Raw genomic sequence first — 16650 nt, 5'->3', positions numbered from 1 at the left:
CTATTAAGTACATGCTTATTTAAGAAAGATGAAAATACAACACTAGTACAGCCAAGATCAACATATAATTAATTTCACATTATATATTGTTGTGTTTTCTTTCAGCAAGCCTCCAGAAGCCCAGCATCTCCATGAATCCCATTGGTAACGTTACCTGGGGTCAGGACGTAGCCATCACTTGCTCGATCTCAACTCTGCATTTAGGAGGAACATTCACCCTGCAGCAGACCTCAGGCTCCTTCAGAAAGACCCAAACATCAAGTACCAATTTTACTTCCTTCAGCATCTTACAAGTGGACTTTGACAATGAAGGATCGTACCAGTGCCAGTATCAGACAACGGTTTCAAGTCGAGACTTCAGCTTCCCCCTAAGTGACTCTCTCAGACTCTCTGTTAGAGGTAAGACAAATGAATGAATAAATAAAATAAGACAACACAACACATAACATAGAATAGCAATACCAAGAATAATCCAACAGAAAGAAACACAGTCCAGTACAGTAATAGTTCTGATCTTTTGAAGTGGGGTGGTATGAGGTACTTCTCCATAGAAACAGACACGAGTACTCCTAAAATACAATACAAACATACAATACAACAAAACAACCTAAAAAACTAAAGTCCTGGTTATGGTCATGCTAAAAGATTTTATCAAGACTGCTTTTGGGATTGCTGCAGACCTAAGTCTCTAGGAAAAAAATTCTATTTATAAAACTCACCGATTAAAGTAAAAAGGGTCGTGTCTAGAAGGTAACCCAAAAATTACAAAATCGGATCTGAGATCTGCAGAAACTCGCCCAAAGACTTATCCTGACCATCTTGGGGGTTCCCTTCTAGAAACTACCATCTCAAATCTCACAGATTTCCATTCAAATACATTTCTGTTAAAGTTTCAGTAGGCAGCATGATTATGACATCATTGAGCTAAAATCCCATAATAACCTTTCAGCATATTATAATTCAAGTGTTCTGAGAGAAAACTAGACTTCTGCTCCTCCTCATGGCTCTGTTTTCAGGCTTAAACTTTAATCTAGCCTATGACGGGAGACTTTGACCAATAACAGTTAATTTCAGAGAGAGAGCGTTCCTATAGGCTGTGAAATCTTGCAGATACCATGAGGAGCACTGGAGTCACTATCACAGAATGAGGTAACAATGGTAATTGAGCCTATGACCAGTGGCGAACTTGTAGTTACGATGGGCTCCAGTGTGTATGACGGGCCCTCACACACGCACGCACGCACGCACGCACGCACGCACGCACGGACGCTCGTCACAATTGGGGGCGGACATTCTAATATCCCCACTTAGGGGTCACCCCTTTCTGAATGGTTTAGAGAGATTCTGGAATGTACAAAGTAATTTTTTGAGTGCCCAGATTATTAAAATCAGTTGAGATTTTAGTTTAAAACAACTTTTGTTCAATCAGTTATTTTACCTTGCGATTGGGGACAAATAATTTAAATGTCACATTTGGGGTCTTCAGCTATACACAAATACACAGACTGATAAGTCACCTTTGGGTGCTTTAATTTTCAATTATCATTATCATTATCATTATCTGCATGTATTTTAAGCTATGTTTAGTAAGGAAAACATGTTATGTGAATATGAAATTCATCCTTTGATCGAGTAACACTGTACTTGAGTAGCTCCTGAGATATCATGAAAAAAACCCACATTAAACTCAATCAACGTAAGCCCAAAATACAGACAGCTACAGACCTGGCCGACACACTCTCCCGGCACCACAGACAATCCCCATAGGCCTCAGCTTTTACCTTAATAATACATGTATAACTTAGCATAAAGTCAGTGTTCTCATTTTGGGTTTAAATTCTTGCAAGCTCGGAATTCAGTCTTTCAGATGCAACCTGCTGATATTTTCTCTGAACCCAACTGTAAATAATATTTATATCAGATATCATGAATAACAATCACACTACGGGTATCAGTGCAACCCTGCAAAACTGATTAAGACGGCTGGCAAAGAGAAGGATGATGGTCAAAGTACTGGCCAGTCCTTCCCATACCTACATGTCTTATGTAGTTACGCCAACCCAGGTGTGCCCAACCACAACAGTTGTTTCAACAAATTTCTACAGTAAACGCTGGGTATTAAAGCAGATTAAGAGGCAAACTGAATATGTCAGTCATAGTAGCACCACAATGAAAATCTGCATGTAAATAAACAAGACTTCTGTTTGCTGTTAACTTGTGTTTTAATAACACAATACATGAACATCATGTACAAACATGCCACAGCTCAAATACATGAACATCATGTACAAACAACCCAAAGCTCAAATACATGATCACGTAAGTCCTCTTTACAAAAATAAAAATTGAAAAAAAATATACTGTTTAGTACCTGGAGAACAAAAAAATTATTTGATCGAACAATGGTTCAACCAGACTTACATTTCTGCAGAGGGCCCAAAGAAAACGTGATTCCAAAATATTTAGAACCCAATTGCACCATTAAAGGGACTATTTGTATCTTTCATAAATGCTTGTTAACAGCGACACCTGTGGCCATTAGGTCAACGAAAGTCAGCGTCGGGCTTGTGCTTGCTTGTTCTAAATAGACATGAACGAGCATCGCTCAACACAGTGAGGCCACACACGTCAGCTAAAAGCACAATATCACTCTAGATTTCAGCTGCTTGGCAGTAATGTTAGCTGACCAGACGAAGGTCTCTCCATGAATCAATGCTGATCCTAGTGTTGGCTTTTCCTGCTCAGCCTCCGGTGTCTCCCTCCGGAGATGGAGACACCGGAGGCTGAGCAGGAAAAGCGGATCGGTGACGGAGCTCTGCAGCGAGACACGTTATTGCCTCCCCGACCGGGTGCCGGTGTCTCCCGACTGCGCCTGCAGGGAGACACCGGGACCCGGTCGGAGGCGATAACATGTTTCTCTGGTGAGCCCCGTCACTTCACAAGACACGGGAAACCTCTGTTGGTCTGGAGGAGCTGCAGCAGTTATTTCTGCACAAACGTCCACTGAACATTCACTAGATATTCTCAGAGCTAAACTAACTCTTCTGCAGTGTGGAGTGAGCAGCAAGCACGTCTAGAGGTGGAGCGAGACAGCGATGACGCGCGCGGTGTGTGTGTGAGTGAAGGCAAGCAGAGGAGACGAGGCTCCGGCCACACCCGAGCGTGCATATGCGACGGGCATGTGTCCCGACCCGGTTGTAAAAAGTTACAAACAGTCCCTTTAATCTACAGTATGTTCAAATAGCCATTATTGAAGGAGAGAAGAAAAACATCAATATAACAGGAGACCCTAAACAAGAGCAATGAGCAAAGCAAATGAGCAAAATGCACAAGTTGACATTGAATTGAAAAGCACCAATAGCTATTCCTGAGCACAAGCCTTTCTCTTTAAGGCAGTGATTCGATTTCTGAAATAATTTTTCACTCCAGTCCAGTTTCTGTCTTTCAGCGCATAAGGTTCCGCGTTGATACACTATATGCAGTCATTCTTTTGAGGTACCTTGCATGTGTGGATGAAGCGCATCATGTGTCTTTCAACTGCATGTACCTCACTGTCTTCCCACTTACGTTTGGAGTTACCTCGGTTGTCTGTGAAGAAAAGAGAGAGGGGGTTTTAATATTGCATTACTCAAAGCATTTTTTGTAATCTACCCAAAACAAGACAAGTTAATAGTATATGGTCTATGGTACACAACCACTCACTGACAACCTCTCTTAGCTGTACTGTGCTACTGTGTTAGTTCACTGAACGAGAGTCTGTAGCTGAACTGTAGCTCTCACTCTCACAAGAGACTGCTGCCGCTGAGCCATGGTGGTGGTGACGCACATTTGTTTTGGTCTGAGATGCTGAATCTCGTATTTAGAAACATTAAATAAACAGAATTTAAAGGAATTTAGAGAAGTACAGGCTACCACTAACCTATCCCTGCAATAAAGCACACACGTTGTCACTGCAGTCAAACAGTATCTCCAGCTCAAGAAATCCTACCGGGGATTTAGTCCAATCAGATCGCGGCTCATTTGTAAATAGCCTCTCAGAGCCAAACCAGGACTCTGCTATTTCATCTACCCCAAGGTTGGTACCACCTAACCTAACCCATTACTGGGTGCATTTGAGACCTTTATGACGAGAATTGAGCATCGTTATTGGGTGAGAAAAATGTGATATATCTCCCAATTAATTGTCTACTCAACTACATTTTGGGAGTAGTTGATGACTACTGAAATGTGAATGCCTTGCTGTTATTAGACTGCAGGAAAATACCTGTCTTTGTCTTGACAACACCCTTTTTAAGTCATCCACTGAACGATTCCCAGATCTTTGACAAGCTGACGATGTTGTAGCACATGTAAGAGGAGCTCTTGTCTAAAAATTGAAAAAAAGAAAAAGGAAAGATGGGAGCATTCCATTCAGTACAAATAACTCGCCAAAAATATGTTCATTTACATGCATTTTTGACCTTATATAAAACAAGAAAGACAATATAGAGCTTAAAAAGTATCACTTGTATGATTGAAAAGGATCTGAAATTATACTGATGTTTTGGGGATGTGATTTATGACAAATTCCATTCCCTATTATGATGATAAGGGATAATATAATATTCTCGAAATGAACAAACAAACTATATATGGGGTGCATTTTTTAAGACCATCATGAAACTGAATGGATACATGATGGTTTAATTAATGATGCCAAATGGTAAAACTGATATTATCCACAATGAATCTACTTATACTGTTGAAAAAGAAATAATGGACCATTGTTTAAATGTAGCAAGCCATGCAGTGTTACCTGTGTTTTTGTTGCTGGCTCTCCATCTTCCAATGAATCACTGGTCATCGTTGATTCATCCTGGGATGAGGTATCTGATGAGACTGGTGACTAAAAAGAACACCAACTTATTATGTGCAATATTCAATTTCAATAAGTAAAACTTGCACCCCTATCGGTGTTATAATGCCTGATGTACGCAGAGCGTGTCAATGATCATGGAGTGTTAAACCTCACCCCAGTCTGAAGTTGCAAACATACCTGAAGATCATCATGCCAAGAGTGTGCCTCCAATGGGGATTGTGAATTCAGCTGATGAAAAGAAAGAAAGGCATGTCAAAAGCTAAGAAAGTGTCGATGAAAGAAAACAAAATATTTGGCTCCAGAGCAAGAACAAAACTTATAGCAACGTTAGACCAATGGTCATTTGGAAAAAACATTCATTAATTCATCATTGCCTTACTCTTACTAATGTCTAAGTTAGAAAGATAACATTTTGTTGTGGAGTGTGAGCTAGCCCCCTGCGCAGCAGGAGACAGCAGGCAGGACATTTTTCTCTGACCCTGCGCACTATTGACCTTCAGTCACTGTAGCACTCTCCGTCCCAATGGTGCATACAGATTAAATATAATGGGTGAAAAGTTTTCTCCAGTTTATGTGAATTAATCAGAAGACAAGTAAAAAAATGTATTGCGAGATGTTCTGGTATATTACTCACACAGTTCTGCCAGTTGTTGAACCAGTTGTGCATGCTTCAACAGATTCATGTGTTGTTTAGCATTTAGTTCCTCCTCTACAATTTCGTAACGATTGAAGCATTCCTCAAGGTGCTGTCTCAATTTGGTCATGCGAGACTGTAATGAATAAAGCAAAGAAAGTTGGTGAATTCGACCTTGAATTACAACATTTCACAGCCAAAAAATTAGCAATAGTGTAATTATATATACTGGAAAAACAAAGTTCGGAAACTTGTGTTTGGTGGATTATTTCTCTGTTGTTACAATGCTAATTGTCATTGTATTTTACATGGTTGGAAAGCCTGTTTATTTACCTTCGCAATGATGTCCAACTTGTAAGGATCATGCATTTGTGGGATGAGCAGCACAGCTGATTATGTGGGTAACGCCCAAGAAAAATTTGCCAAAATGCTCTGCCAATGGTAAAAAGTGTATTCTCATAAGGCTACCAGAAAGCCTGTAATGACTGCCCTTCACCGTCAGGCCCGTTGGCGCTGGTGTCGACAACACAGACAATGGAACCTAAACATGTGGGGGAATGTCATGTTCAGTGATGAGTCCAGGTTCTGTCTGCCAAAGTTGGATGGCAGGGTCAAAGTATGGAGACGGCGCGGAGAACGCTATGCTGATTGTTGAACCGATCGAGTAACAGCTTTTGGTGGGGGCAGTGTCATGGTGTGGGGCGGCATCTCCCTCACTGGCAAAACAAGGCTCGTCATCATTGAAGGCCATCTCAATGCAGTGAGATATCGGGATGAGATTCTGCAGCCAGTGGTGATCCCATATCTCCACAATCTGGGACCTAACTTCATCCTCCAAGATGACAACACTTGCCCCCACAGAGCCAGGGTTATCACAGACTACCTCCACAATGTGGGAGTAGAGAGAATGGAACGGCCTGCCAAGAGTCCAGACCTCAACCCAATTCAACACTTGTGGGATCAGCTTGGGCGTGCTGTACGTGTTAGAGTGATCAACACAACCACGCTGGCTGACCTGCAACGAATCCTGGTTGAGGAATGGAACGCCATCCCACAGCAACGTGTAACCAGCATGAGGAGGTGCCAGGCTGTTGTGGCTGCGTATGGATCTTCCACCACTACTGAGGCTCCTGACATATTGTATTAAATGAATAAAGTGTAAAATGGCAAATATGTCTTGTTTGTTCCTTGTTACTGATGGAGAGTTCAATCATCTAATCCACCAAACAACTCAAAACAAGAGTCAATACCAACAGGAGAATACACTGTTTACCATTGACGGACCATTTTGGCAAATTTTTCTTGGGCGCTACCCACATAATCAGCTGTGCTGCTCATCCCACAAATGCATGATCCTTACAAGTTGGACATCATTGCGAAGGTAAATAAACAGGCTTTCCAACCATGTAAAATACAATGCCAATTAGCATTGTAACAGAGAAATAATCCATCAAACACAAGTTTACAAACTTTGTTTTTCCAGAATATATATATATATATATATATATATATATATATATATATATATATATATATATATATATATATATATATATAAAGCAATGACATTATGTGCCACTGGAGTGCCGCTGTAGATGTTGATCTCATCAGCCATGAGAGATGCATCAAAAGGACCAAATGACAGCTAAAAGATGAACAAATAAAGATATATGTATATTACACAAGAAGATGCTACAATTTTAACTGATTCAGTGTGTGGGGATGTAGGTGGCTCCCTTCTTGTCATATTAAGGAACAATTCCAACTACTCATACCTAACCAGGGACATCCACATAAAACCTTTGGTCACCAGTACGCCAGTGTATCACTACTTTTGGGGTCTTTCTTGACACATATACACACGCTACTCAATCCTAATCGGGGACATTCATCCATGTAAAACATTTGGTCACCAGTATGTCAGTCTATCAATACTTTTGGGGTTGTTCCAAACACACAAACTATCCTAACCGGTAATATATATGGACAAGAGAAGTCCTGACAGACCATAACTACTTGGACTGAAACACTGGATAACAATACCTACTCATAGACCCACCATATACTTCACTGAGAACAAATACCTTCCAATCTCTAAGAGCTTAAGTAGTACTTTATAAACTGGCCCCTACCTGAAATATGTCACTGTCTTTGGCAATCTGCTCGCTGACATCAGGTGACATTTTCCACTGGAAACACAAAAACAGGAAAAATGAAAACCAATCATGATACAGCTCAGATGTCATGACACAAGAAGATGCTAAAATTTTAACTGATTCAGTGTGTGGGGATGTAGGTGGCTCCCTTCTTGTCACATTATGGAACAATTCCAACTACTCATACCTAACCAGGGACATCCACATAAAACCTTTGGTCACCAGTACGTCACTACTTTTGGGGTCTTTCTTGACACATATACACACGCTACTCAATCCTAATCGGGGACATTCATCCATGTAAAACATTTGGTCACCAGTATGTCAGTCTATCAATACTGTTGGGGTTGTTCCAAACACACAAACTATCCTAACCGGTAATATATATGGACAAGAGAAGTCCTGACAGACCATAACTACTTGGACTGAAACACTGGATAACAATACCTACTCATAGACCCACCATATACTTCACTGAGAACAAATACCTTCCAATCTCTAAGAGCTTAAGTAGTACTTTATAAACTGGCCCCTACCTGAAATATGTCACTGTCTTTGGCAATCTGCTTGCTGACATCAGGTGACATTTTCCACTGGAAACACAAAAACAGGAAAAATGAAAACCAATCATGATACAGCTCAGATGTCATGACACAAGAAGATGCTACAATTTTAACTGATTCAGTGTGTGGGGATGTAGGTGGCTCCCTTCTTGTCACATTATGGAACAATTCCAACTACTCATACCTAACCAGGGACATCCACATAAAACCTTTGGTCACCAGTACGCCAGTGTATCACTACTTTTGGGGTCTTTCTTGACACATATACACACGCTACAATTTTAACTGATTCATTGTGTGTGATGTAGATAAACAAATTAATCTGCTACTTCCATCATTTCAAGGGAAAACTATAACATTTGGGAAATCACTGCTCTACATTCAGTTATCCATGATAAGTTAGTGTACCTGTTTGCGCCAATGCCAGTCTGCATCCCCGTAATTGTAAGTTATTTCTTCACCTGGAGCAATATCTCTTAGGGCAAACAGGCAAAGATGTGGCATCATACAAACATCAATAGTTTTCATCTTGCAGTTAGGCTTCTTGTGGTCGTCATTCACAAGCCTTCCCAGTGACTTGTCTTCAACAGATGCATCAAGACTGAAAGAAAAGAATAGCAATGTTAAGAGTACAAGTTGCCTACTTGGTTTAGACAGTGTTAAGCACAGCAAGATATAGTTAAAAGAAAATCATGCAAAACTTGGAAAAAGAAAGATTGGAGAGAGAAGGGAAAGTTTCATCCAACACCCGAGGCAGCAATTGAGGTAGCTTACAGCAATATACAGGTACGTTAAAGTATTAATGTGCTGGTGATTCACATGCATGGGTTGTTAGAATTTGGGATATTTTAAAGTTAACAGGCCATTTCAAGCTCATCTCCTAAAACTATTTTAAGGAATTATAATTACACCTGCAAACAAAGACATATTTATTATTACTTACAGCCAACATTTTCCTTTCCATTTGAAATCCAACAGGAACACTGCTTCTGTGTCATTGTAGTTCTTTGTATGAAGAAGACGATCCTGTTTGACAAGTTTACCACAGTATTCAAGCACAAAATCTCCTTTGTTGAAAACCTCCAGAGCAAGCACACCTCGACCTTAAAAAATAAGAAAAAAACACATTACTATATTTTATCCGCTAGAGCAGTCTACCATATTTCAAATTAGAGCCTATTTTGCAACAAAAGCATAATACCGGTATGTAGAGAAACCATATCCAACACCAACATGCTTGTTGAAGTTATGTCTCCTTCTCAAGAGTTAACCTCAAGCTGGGGTGGAAAACTTTGGAGAAATGAGCAAGAACCCCCCCCACCCCTGTAACACCTGAGAGAGGCAAATTTAATAAATTCCTAATCTTTTACACAAAACAACTGTGCCAGCACACTCTAGTTGTTACTTAATCATTCGGCAGCCAATAAATGTATTGTCAGCATTCGTCATTACGGTCACAACACACAGATGTGATATACAAACATCAGTCAACCAAGGTTGCTCTAGGTTCACTCTGTACAAGAGATAAATTGCTGTCTTGAGCAAACTTTAGAAATTCCTAACATTTCACACAAAATATAGCTCTGCTAGCTCAGTCTAGTTGTTACCAAATCATTCTCCAGTGAAAAGATATCTTTTCTGTCAAATAAATTAGCTACCGCAGTTGCAAAGCCATAGCTACAGTAACTACCTATGGAGTCAGATCTGTCTCAGTATTCATGAATGCACACAAAAGGATTCACAAATGTATTTCGAGATTTATATGTAAGTGACTCTCTCAAAATAAATATTTTTCAATGCACACAAAAATAGATATTGTTGTATATAAATGTAAAAAGAATCCACGTGTAAAAAAAATAAGGTTCACAAATATATTTCTGATGAACACACAAATATTTCTTTGTATTTAAAAGTATTTGCAATTTATCAAAAACATATTTGGATGTTGTTACATTTATTTACAAACTGTTGAACCTGCATTTACAAACTGCTTGTTGTGTGTGAACTTCACTGCATTTGTGTGTAGGTTTTTTGAGACTGTACTGACATGGATCAATTCACAAATGCATTTCTTTTTCAACAGGGAATTATCTGTAGCCAATCAGATGGCTCTTTCATTTTCAGGGCAGAGATTCAGGGGTATTATTTAATGTGATCACGTAGCATTATATATCTATGGCGTTACATGAACCCCTAGATCAACCTCAACATGGAGTCTGGTAGCTTCTCTCCACAGGTAAGTGATAATTCTCCTGTCGTTCATCATAAAATGTTTGAGTTATGAATGCTTGCTAGTGAAGGGGCATTTAAGACTAGCGTAAAGTAACAATTTAGCTATATCATGCTGATAGACAACCTAGCAACCAAGCATGCTGCTTTTGGATGTTCTAACGAAGGCAATGCAACTACAAAACTAAGAAACAGGGAATAATATTTTATAGCTGAGAAGTTGTTTTACAATATTGTATATCATGTATATCTATGGATGTAACACTATGTGATCACAGTAAATGATACCCTCAAATCTACGCTTAGAGTGATTTATCTTTATGGACACAATGATAACTATTTGTGTGTGCATTGAAAATTATTCATGTGGAGAGTCATCCCAAAATACATTAGACTCCATAGATACCTAACAGCATCTGAGTGAGCTGAATGTGTTGTGCAGTGGGAAAAATAACTGGCTTTCTTACACAACAAGTATATTCTAGTCCCAGTGCTCAGTTTGGATTATGGCTGTTTCACCTCATCTCTTCTGTAGATTAGTTTCCTCTCTGCAGTTTGCAGGGCAGACAGGACTAGACTGTCTGTGTGCATGTGACTGACTGGCAGGGGCGGTATGCCTCCTTACGGACTGTCCTGACTGGTTAAGGTTTCGGCGCCCTGAGATTTTGTGATTTCTGGGACAGCCACAGAGACTGGAGTTTTTCTCAGAGCATTTGATAGATCAATGTAAAGAGAATTTCACTAAATATTACCAAAATGGCTCTAAAAAAATTCAGTTTATTGCTCTAACCCAGCATTAAATGTCAATAGCCAAACAACACTATCAGTACAAAGTTGTCTTGTGTAAATGAGATACGCATGGGAAGCAATGTTGAATTTACATAGTGTGATTCAATGTTATTAATTGGCTGTGTACAACTGACACAAGCCGTACTTGCATGTGTAGATGTAAAACATACAAAAATGTAAGAACTTACCTTTGTTCGGGTTGATAAAATGCTCTGTGAGACCAGCCTTGTCAGTTTTCAATTTAATGTGTTGTTCGGCATCCTCTCGAGGACGGATCCGTCTACTCCTCACAGATCTCTCCATTATTCTTCCTTTGTGAGCCATTTCATCTGTTTGAAAAAAGAATTTCATGTTCATTGGATCCACAAGAGTTTGAGCTTTACAGTCACACCCAATTTATGTATTTCCACGACTGTTAAGGGACCCCAGTATGCGGAAATATTCAAATACACCATTTATAGAATACATTTGCACTGCATGCAAAAACCTGCATGGTTTCTGCCCCAAACTGCATGTGATTATCATAAAGTGGGCATGTCTGTAAAGGGGAGACTCGTGGGTACCCATAGAACCCATTTACATATCTTGAGGTCAGACCCCTTTTAAAATGACCATACCAGTTTTTCTCGCCAAAATTTAGCATAACTTCGTAGCATTATTTGGCTTTCTTCCTGACTAGCTAGCATGACATGGCACCAATGACTTCCTTACGTTTTCTAGTTTCATATGATACCAGTATCTCCACTATAGCTTCAAAACTGAGCCTGCTACAACCTCTTAAAGACAGAATAGCGGCTGGAGTGTTAAGGGGTTAGCATTTATCTGCACCATTTCAACAGAAAATTGTCAGTTTCACATTTTTCAATGATTTCGCTGTCATTAACATCATACAACTGGATGAATCACTCAGCATAAATCTGATAAATCCAGCAATTTTTTTCATTTGCTCATCAAGTGTGCCTAACTAGCTAGCTAGCTAGCTTTGCGGCTGAAATATCAATTTAAAGTCACCAACTAGCCAGAACATTTTCAGTTTCACATTTGTAAATTAGTCTGCTGTCATTACACGACATCCAACTCATAAAACCCTGTTAAAATCCTCAATCAACCATTACCTACCTTAAAGGTTGCTGCCTCATGGTGTCTTCCTGCTGTCTGTGACTGCAACACGGACGGTGGAGCGCACTACCTTGACCATGTGATCACGTGACCATGTGACGTCTGTTCCCAATCATCAGGAGTGTGGGAGGGGCCTATTGCTAAACATCACCTTGCTTGTAGGAGTTGAGAGCAGGTGAGGGTAGGAGACAAGATGTTGAATTACCATTCCCAGTCTGGGTTAGACTAAAGACCTTATTCAAAATTGCTCAAAACTAATAATAATTATTATTAATAACACAGGTAACATTTCACCCCTTAGGAGTTATCAATTAGCCTGTTTATTACACATGCTTGTGTGTGCATAGTGATGGAAAAAGTGGGGTGGGAACAGTGAGTGAAATACCCCAGCTATCTCCTCAATGACACATCTTCCTCTTGCTGACTGTTAATGGACATGTTTAGCCTTCCCCCAAAGGAGACTGGCGATCAAATCCCATTATGTTACATGCACATTTGCATTGATGATGCCTTTACCTGCACCTGGTTTTCCCATAGCACATAGCCTACTGTATGTACAGGCTACCTATTCAAATTATACTGTGTACAGTTTTCAGAATACTGATGCTCATCCACATCCTTACTGCTAAACACATACCCTATAGGAATGACAACATATTTGTAGATGTTAGGACAGTAATCAAAGCAATTGGCTTATTTTTTAACACAGAAGTCAGGTGCCCAGTAGTCTCTTGCTGTTGTTCAGAAAAATTTAATGAATGCATAACGCAGAATGGATTAACTCTGCTGAGGAAAGTAAAAAATGATGGATGCATTTCATAGGGAGGTCTTCTTGGTCTGAAAAATGGTTACATCTGTCCTAGTGCATCTGGGCAAATGTGAGCACCATTAGAATCAGAATCAGCTTTATTGCCAAGTAGGTAATCAGATTAAGCTACATACAAGTTTGACTTGGTGTTGTAATGGTGTGTAGCAGTCAAAAATACATAGTCAAAAATATACAGCCTAAAATATGTAAAAAATTAAGAGGTCCTAAATAATGAGTCGGTGGGTGTCCTAGGGCTTGTTGATGAGGTCAGCTGCAGTCGGGAAGACTGTTATTTCTATATCTTTCTGGTCTTTCCTGCTCGCGTCAGTTTCATTTCTTTCCACCATTTCATTTGCAAAGTAGCTCTTCTGGCATTATAGTGGTTTCTGGACTATTGCTTATAGAATACTTTTGATATTAAAGTGTAGTATTTGGCTCCTCTCACCCTGAACTGACAAAGGAGAGTATATGTGGATATAGCCTACTTTATACAGCCAAAATGCTGTATGTACTATATTTACATAATATTATCCCCAAAACATGCATCATTCTGTGACATTAGACTTTTTACACACATTGATGATGCTTCTATCATCCCCTCTCTCTGTAGCCCTCCAGATGTGTAAATCCTCTGCTCATTTCTAGCACCTGAGCTAATTGGTATGTATTGCTCCTGGGTCTGACCCAGGTTGTATCTGAATTGAACCAGGAACAACCCGTGTTTACTGGCTTTGTTTGAATTGACAAAAGAAGGATTGAACCAGGGTCAGATAACCCTGATCCGATCCTGGTCATTGGTGTGAAAGAGGTATCACAGAGCCAGCTTCACAGTTTATAGTCTACTATTTAAAATCCTCTGTTCATAAGCTACTTACATGTGTTTGGGACACTACAGAAGTTTTAAATAAATTGAGCCAAGTCGATACTGTCTGGGACTTTATGATTACAATGGAAGTAGAAGCACTATTCATAGGCTGTATTCGAAACCGCATACTATACTAGTAGTACGTACTGATTTGGCCAAAATGTAGTATGTAGTATGCAGTATGCGAACAAAAGCAAAATCTCCAGTATGCCAAAAATACCCGGATGACGTACTGATTTGGAAAAATTCTCCAGTATGTATCGGACCAGTCTATCTCGCCTACTGTATCCCACAATGTTTGTTTTTTTTGTCCTGTGCTTTAAGAGCTGGTTTAAAGGCTTAAGCCTCGTCTAGCATAGGCTACTGCTAAATACATCACTTTAACTGTCACATACTGCATACTACTCAGGAACGCAGTATGCAGTATGTACTGTATACTGCATACTGCGCTCCTGAGTAGTATGCAGTATGCGGTTTCGAATACAGCCTTATTTTTCAGTCACGTGACTCGCGCAGAGCCTGGAGGGCAAAACCAAGACCCCAGGAAGAGCACAAGGCTGTCAAATCTTTATTTTTTACAATCAGCAAGTGTTTACCTCTCAAGCGAGGAAAAACAGATATATATACAAACTGCAAGTCTTAGGCACATGTGACCCATATACAGTACCTGCTGCGGTATTTTAATCATTTAAGTGGAAGTAGACAACTTTTCAGCTATCTAGCACGCTAGCTTATCAACTCCTCGGTCATAACAGCATCCAATAACTTTAACCACTGCTCATTTTAGAAACGTCACCGCAAGAAAACCTCTTCTTTGTTCATGTAATGTGCGTTTAGATTGGTTTCCCATAAGCCTCACTTTCACTGTGCAATTCTGTCTGATACTGGGAAAATTTAGGCTTGTTAGCTTGCTAGCATGTTAGCTTGCTAGCATGTTAGCTTGCTAGCATGTTAGCTTGCTAGCATGTTAGCTTGCTAGCATGTTAGCTTGCTAGCTTGCTAGCTTGCTAGCATGTTAGCTTGCTAGCATGCTAGCATGTTAGCTTGCTAGCATGCTAGCTACACCAGCTAGCGCTGACAGCAAGTAACAAACATCTATGATCCATTGTCTGGTTGATAATCTAAACAAAGAAGACGTTTTCTTGCGGTAGCCTTTCTAAAATGAGCAGTGATGAAAGTTATTATATTCTGATCAAGGAGTTGATAACCAGACAGCGTTAGCTAGCATAGCTTGCTAGTCGAAAAGTTGTCTCAGCTACGTCCCCGGAGCTGTACTTTGGTGATGTTTAGCTACATAACGTTATATCTTGTGGAGACTCCATCCCTTATACTGTCACCAAGAGGAAAGTGTAACGTCACAGTTATCTGGACTTTCAATCTGGATGGTGAAGGATGACGAGGTTAAGGACAATAAATTAACATTGGTTACTGCGGTCAAGCTAGCTGTCACTACTCGCATCTCTGTAGTTGAAGCAGCCGCTGGAGACGGACATAGGCAGAGCAGACGTAGTAACACCGCTTGCGAAGCGATGTCTGGAAAATGATTTAAATGGTTGAATGGTTAAATGAGCTGGTTTGATGGAGATGGAGAGACAGCTAGCTCGGTCGTAGTCGTTGGCTGCATGGGTGTTCAGTTTCAGTCAGTGTTGGTGTAGTCCACTCTCGTCAGGGACGGCGGCACGTCTAATTTAATTGCACAAATCCACAATCCTCTGATCAGGGTTTTGGTTTTGAGACGGTGCTGTATAAACACAGTCCAGTCTCGTCTTCTCTTCGGTTTGTGCATCAAATTGAACAACAACTAACAGTGTTGTAAAAGCTGGGCTGTCGCTGGTGGACAGTGGAGGGCAGCTTTGTTTTGCTCTCCAGGTAGGCGTTCCCATAGGGCTGTGACGTCACGTGAAAACTATGAATACACTAATATTGATTAATCTGATGGCCTTCGAGCAGTCAGTCATTATCTGTCAGATAGAGAGCGACTGACACCTCCACAGGCTTTATAGTGGAACCTACAGAGTAGGTATTGAGTAATAATGTGCCTGTGTTTCAAGAAAGATTGTTCAGACAATGCAAAGGGACTATGATGGGAGCCAGCTTTGCCCCTGATTACGCTTGCCTCTATTTGAGACTTTGGGAGTCTGAATACGCCTTTAACCCTGCAATGAATCGCTTTAGATAGAGATACAGTTTTATTGTCATTGTTCAGGACAACAAAATGACTGAGCCCTCTTACTGCACTGCAGCACATGACAAAATAACAAAAAAGAGGTGGAAAAACAATTTAAGAATTAATGACGTGATGTATTGTAGATTTAATTTTGATATCAGATGGATTTCCATAAACTTTCCAGCCAAAAGTATTCCATTAGTACTGTGTATATATATATATATATATATATATATATATATATATATATATATATATATATATATATATGTACAGTAAGACAATGCTCTCCACCACCATCTCCATAAGACCAAATGATATAGTATAACCTTTCATCTTCAGATCTACTTATTGATGTCTGTGGTTGTATATGATGCTATATGTCCTTTTGTTAAATTGTTTGTCACACCTCAATAACTGGAATCTGCTACACACTGTTAACCTGTTTTGTTGTGTATTTGC

At 39.9% G+C, this 16650-nt stretch overlaps 1 protein-coding gene and 1 long non-coding RNA gene across 2 annotated transcripts in view; one reads left to right on the top strand and one right to left on the bottom strand.

Moving 5' to 3' along the window:
• LOC141779961 (scavenger receptor cysteine-rich domain-containing group B protein-like) overlaps window positions 1-16650 on the top strand; it is a 58388-nt gene that overhangs the window by 6384 nt on the left and 35354 nt on the right. The gene's annotated exons all lie outside the window — the stretch shown is intronic.
• On the bottom strand, window positions 3205-4894 carry LOC141779971 (uncharacterized). The gene is made up of 3 exons (XR_012596498.1): window positions 4796-4894; window positions 4265-4366; window positions 3205-3588 (listed from the first exon to the last, which is right to left on the bottom strand). It is a non-coding gene; the product is annotated as an uncharacterized LOC141779971 (long non-coding RNA).

Source organism: Sebastes fasciatus, chromosome 13 (genome assembly GCF_043250625.1).
Source record: "Sebastes fasciatus isolate fSebFas1 chromosome 13, fSebFas1.pri, whole genome shotgun sequence".
NCBI lineage: Eukaryota > Metazoa > Chordata > Actinopteri > Perciformes > Sebastidae > Sebastes > Sebastes fasciatus.
Note: the sequence above shows the minus strand (reverse complement) of the source record. Positions and strands in the feature narration are given on the sequence as shown.